Here is a 5,738-nt window from a genome sequence, read left to right as displayed (position 1 = left end):
GCAGGAACTATAATCTTTTCCTTAGGATGTTAAAGTATAGATCTATCAGGTTTTAAAAAAAAACAAAACAAAACAAAACAAAAAAAACCAACTGCTTTTTTTCAGTTTCTTATCTGCTGTGATTAAAAGCTGTTGTTTGCCAGTCAACCAGGAATCTGCAGTCAATGTAGAAATGAAGTTTCCGTTCTCATGTATTTGGGTGCAAGTTGAGACTAGTGTGATTGACAAGACACCAGACCACTCATGGATTTCAGGTCACAGCCCATAACTCTAAAATAATCATAAACATTTAAAAATAAATATTTATTCACTATGGCACTGTGTGGTTGAGTGGGTGGAATTTGTGTATAATAAAAGGGTCTGCTCCCCCAGAATTGAGAATCTAACTAGGAAAGAGGAAAAAAGTAAGAAAAGCTATTTGTGTGCTACTGGATCATAAGCACCTCCAGGGCAGGGCTTTGATTGTCTTTTATCCTTAGTATGCAGAAAAGTGTCCAATAAGCAGATATTATTCACAAGGTCACCTTGTCAATTACATGGTAATATGGTTAGTATTTATGTCACCACCCAAATCTCATCATGAATTGTAATTCCCATAATCTCCCTATGTCAATGGAGAGACCAGGTGGAGGTAATTGAATCATGGAGGTGGCTCTCCATGTTGTTCTTGTGATAGTGAGTGAGTTTCCACAAGATCTGATGGTTTTGTAAGTGGCTCTTCTCTCTTCACTGAGCACCTCTTCCTGATACTTTGTAAAGAAGGTGCTCACTTTCCCTTTTCCTTCCGCCATGATTGTAAGCTTCCTGAGGCCTCCATGGCCATGCAGAACTGTGAATCGATTAAACCTCTTTCCTTTATAATTTACCCAGTCTTGGGCAGTTTCTTATAGCAGTGTGAAAATAGACTAATACACACCCTAAGTTACAAAATGTCTGTAATATAGAAAATACCCAATGAGGGAGGAAAGAGAGAGGTTCCAGAGACAGAGGGTCCCAGAGGCAGCAGGTCTCACTCAGAGTCCATGAGGAAGAATGAGACCTGCTGGGTGGAGTCTGTGGGGGCAGCAACTTACACTTCTTTTTTCTAAGCCACTGTCAGCTCTCGGCACTGAGAGGCTCATATGTTGAATGAGAGAGTCCCAGAAGAAATGGATACCTTGGAACCCGTAACACAAGAAATAAACAGTTGGGAAGATTTTCTGTATTCACTGCGAGACTGATCCTGCTGGGCTTGCAATGTACTGCTACTCCTGTTGTAGGATGAACTATACTCCCCAAAAGAAGATACATTCAAGTACTAACCCCAGTACCTGTGAATTGGCCTTATTTTGAAATAACATCTTTGCAGATATAATCAAGATAAGGTGAGTTCATAATGAAGTACGATGGGTCTTAAGTTCAATATGACTGGCGTTCTTATTAGAGAAGGAGAAGCGGCACAGGAAGAACATCTTGTGATGACAGAGGCAAAGACTGGAGAGGTGCATTTGCAAGTCCAGGACAGTGAGAAGCTGGAAACCGCCAGAAGCCAGGAGAGAAGTGTGCAATGATCCACCTCTACAGCTTTCAGAGAGCACACGACCCCACCCACACCCTGATCTCAGACTTCTTGCCTCCAGAACTGTGTGAATACATTTGCAGCCTTTTAAAATACAGGATGCCTCATGAACTTGCATGCCATCCTGTGCAGGGGCCATGGTAATCTTCTTTGTATCATTCCAACTTTAGTGTTCATGTTGTGGAAATGAGCACCATTTGCACTGTTTAAAGCAACTCAGATTGTTGACTCTGAAGAGGCAGCCACAGGAAACTAATCTAGGTCCCAACATCCCTGTAGACTGTGATGCACATTCTTGCTCTTCCCACATGAGCAAAGTGCTTCCCCTGCAGATCTCAAGGGGTGGTTATGTTCTCTCTGCAGTTCTCATGACTACTGAGTTTAGAGGGAGGTAGAATGCCTACTAACTGTTCCCTCGTTTTATTTTCTGGTCATTCTTTCCTTCTCCTCTCTGAAAATCCCCAGCTCCGAATCTCATGTTGTCACATTGCTCTTTTCTTCCAGTTACTGGGTTATTGCCCTATATTTTAAGACAGTTTTAGCTCGTGGCCCGTTCTGTCAAGTTTTACATGGACTTAATTCCTCACAAATTTTAATATGTTTTTAGGTGAACCTTTTAACATCTTGGCCTTCAGATTTCCAGAACTCCTGTTTTTGAAAGAGCTTGTTCTTGGAGCCACTTGGTTATTTGTTCTTACAGACACAGACTCAATAAATCCTTCCTATTTACCCAGCTCTCTCTGTTGTATATCCCTAACAAAGCTTTACCCTCACTGGGATTTTCTGTATATTGATCTTACAACGTGTCACTACCCTTCACCCTCTTGATATTTGTGCTTCCCTCTTTACCCAGCCCGCATTCTGTGGTTAATCAATACAAAACTCTTGCAAACACTCCTGACTCCTTTGTTCCTCTCCTCAACTTACTTTCGTGGCAAAACTACAACTCTGGTTGAATCCAACCGTTTGCTGATCAGATTTCTGTATTTTTGTAGCTGAACGTGTTGGGGAAAAATAAGCAACTGCAGTGACCTGTTCTGAGGTGAGGTTCAGGATCACGGGCCCTCGTGCTGCTAAGCAGTAATGCATACCCACACCACTTAACACCATTTCACATTGCTGGGTCAGTCAACTTCCACTGTCCTAGACTATGATTTCTCACTGTCTCCTTTCTCCTCAAACCTTTAGCACCCCCTCTCTACTTCTTATTCTCAACCTGATGTCTTCCTTACCGAGAAAACTAAAGCAGTCAGAAGGGAATTTCTTCATGCTCCTATCACATCAGCTTACGAACATCTCTATTGACATATTCTGCCTTCCTGTGTGTTACCACAGATGAACGTCTATGCTCTTATCTAAAACCAGATTCTGCAACTGTACACCAAATCCCATCCACTATTGCTTATTCAAAATCATCACCGTAACAATTCTTCTGCTTTCTCCTGCATTATCAGTGTTTTTTTTTAATTAATAATGGTTTATCTTCAATGGCTTAAAAAATCATGTAATACTTCCTTCTGTCAAAACTTTTTTCTTAACCTCTTTCCTTGCGTTCTATTTGTTCTCATTATCAGCAGAAATCACCAGCATTACCTGTATTTGTGACATCCATCCCTCTTATTCTGCCTTAACTATGCTTAGATCAGTTTTTTTAATTGCAGAATAAATTTTCTCTTGAATTACCAAAGATCACCACATGGCTAAATCCAGTGATCCACTAGAAGCTGCTAGCTGTATCTGGCACCTGTAGTCAAACCTCTGTCTCATCTTCACTTTTTCCAACCTACTGCAAGAGCTGGACACAGAATTTTTCTTCTGACTCATTGACCACATTTGCTCAGTAACCTTTGCTGATTCTGTCTTTGCTTCCTGTTCTCCTACTGCTGGAGTACTCGGGACTCTGGGGCCCTCGGCTTTCTTCTCTGTGCGCACACATGTTTGATATTCTCATCTACTCTCATACCTTTAAGTTCTATCTTTATGCCTCTAACTTGCACTTATATCTGCAGTCCAGACTTCTTTTCTGAACTTGCCTCAATACATACAGCTCTGTACCTGGCATCTCACTTGTCTCATAAACATCTCAACCTTAAGATGGCATAAACTGAATCCATGCTTTCCCCCCCAGAACAAACTCATTTCACATTTCACTTGCAACCTTCCCTTTCTGTTGAAGGTAATGTAATCCTTCTAGTTGGATTTGATACATATATAGATATATAACCAACTTAGAATCATTTTTACCTCCTCCCTGTGTTTCCATGTTAATTTAATCTCTGAGGATGGATTGCTGCCTGCCTTTTTTTTTTTTTTTTTTTTTTTTTTTTGAGACGGAGTTTCGCTCTTGTTACCCAGGCTGGAATGCAATGGCGCGATCTTGGCTCACTGCAACCTCCGCCTCCTGGGTTCAGGCAATTCTCCTGCCTCAGCCTCCTGAGTAGCTGGGATTACAGGCACAAGCCACCATGCCCAGCTGATTTTTTGTATTTTTAGTAGAGACGGGGTTTCACCATGTTGACCAGGATGGTCTCGATCTCTTGACCTCGTGATCCAGCCGCCTTGGCCTCCCAAAGTGCTGGGATTACAGGCTTGAGCCACCGCGCTCGACCGCTGCCTGCTTTTTAAGTGCTACTAAGACAATGATTCAGGCCAGCATCCTGCTTTGGCCCAGAGAACAACAATCACCTACTAGCTGACCTTCCTGTCTCCACATCTGTCCTCTCTACTTTAGATTCAACATATAGCCAGATTTTTTTGTAAGATACAAATCAGTCTGTGCTTCCTTTCCATGTCTCAAAACCCTTTCCTGCCTCCCTATTTCACTCAAAGTGAAAGCCAAGATCCTAACACTGGCAAGGCACTTAAGGATGCCACCTCACCAACCTTTGCCACCTCCACCTGCAGCCTTCTACCTCATTCATCCTGCCCAACCCTCAGTAGCCATATCTGGATTTTATTTTATTTTATTTTGAGACAGAGTCTTGCTCTGTCACCCAGGCTGAAGAGCAGTGGTGCAATCTCGGCTCACTGCAACCTCTGCCTCCCAGGTTCAAGCATTTTTCATGCCTCAGCCTCCCAAGTAGCTGAGATTACAGGCACCCACCACCACGCCTGGCTAATTTTTGTATTTTTAGTAGAGATGATATTTTGCCATGTTGGCCAGGCTGGTCTTGAACTCCTGACCTCATGTGATTCACTCACCTCGGCCTCACCAAGTGCTGGGATTATAGGCATGAGCCACTGCACCTGGCCTTGACCATCTCTTCATTTTATGAGTATATCTGTCAAATCCAGTATTGGGCATTTCTACTAGCTGTTCCCTGGACCTAGAACACTCTTCTCTTCTCTTTATTGCCCTCAAGGTCTTTCTCAAATATGTATTTTTAGTGAGGGCTAATATGACCACTTATTTTAATAACAAATTCTGCTTCTCACTTTTCCTGCAATCTCAACTCCTGTCACTCCACTGATTTTTTATTTTTTTATTTTTTATTTTTTAAATAGGGTATGTTGCTTGACACTTCTGTGAACCATGCTTTCTGCTTCTTGTCAGAATTCTCCTATTGTAAGGTGAGCTTAATGAGGCTAGGGTTTTCTCTTTATTGTAATTTACACCAAGCATCCAGAATGGCCTGCAGCATTATTTTCTGCGGGTATTTGTTGAGAGAACAGAATAAGCCGGTGTTTCAGTGTTTACCCTAGGAGGGCAATTCAAAAATCAGGTACCACGATCCTTCCAGCTGGTTCAAACCAAGGGGCTTAGTCATCCTTTTGGAATCACAGGTTAGAATCACTGGGGCAAGTGCACATTAGGTCTCTGGGTGTGGAGTCCTGGCAGGGTGTTCTGGAGAAATTTCCTAAGTGAGTTTAGGGCAGCAGAAGGAAGAGCTACTGCCATAGTGAGGCAGCCCGGTAGGAAGCCCCCCGCCCCGGAAAACCTCCCCCTGGCCTACTGCGCACTGGGAATGCGGAATGGGGTGGAGCCACAGAAGTTTGCCCCTTTTGCCCCTGGGAGGAACCTGGCCCCTCCTCTCCCTGTGTGGAATTTGGGACTCAAGCGGCTAGGCGGGAAGCACTGACAGGGATTTTGACCTTGCGGAGAGTCCCTGTTTCCACCTTTTTTCCTTTTCACCCAATGAAACCCTGCTTTACTCACCCTTCAAACCGTCTGCAAGCCTCC

The 5,738-nt window shown here is 43.2% G+C and overlaps 1 non-coding gene across 1 annotated transcript; it reads right to left on the bottom strand.

The window, feature by feature from the left end:
* Positions 1 to 1,646: 1,646 nt before the first annotated feature.
* LOC120362138 (U6 spliceosomal RNA) lies at positions 1,647 to 1,752 on the bottom strand. The gene has a single exon (XR_005578130.1). It is a non-coding gene; the product is annotated as a U6 spliceosomal RNA (small nuclear RNA).
* Between the last annotated feature and the right edge of the window lie 3,986 nt (positions 1,753 to 5,738).

Source organism: Saimiri boliviensis, chromosome 1 (assembly GCF_048565385.1).
Source record: "Saimiri boliviensis isolate mSaiBol1 chromosome 1, mSaiBol1.pri, whole genome shotgun sequence".
In the NCBI taxonomy this organism is placed as follows: domain Eukaryota; kingdom Metazoa; phylum Chordata; class Mammalia; order Primates; family Cebidae; genus Saimiri; species Saimiri boliviensis.
The sequence above is the reverse complement of the archived record's forward strand: the minus strand, read 5'-3'. Positions and strand labels throughout refer to the sequence as shown.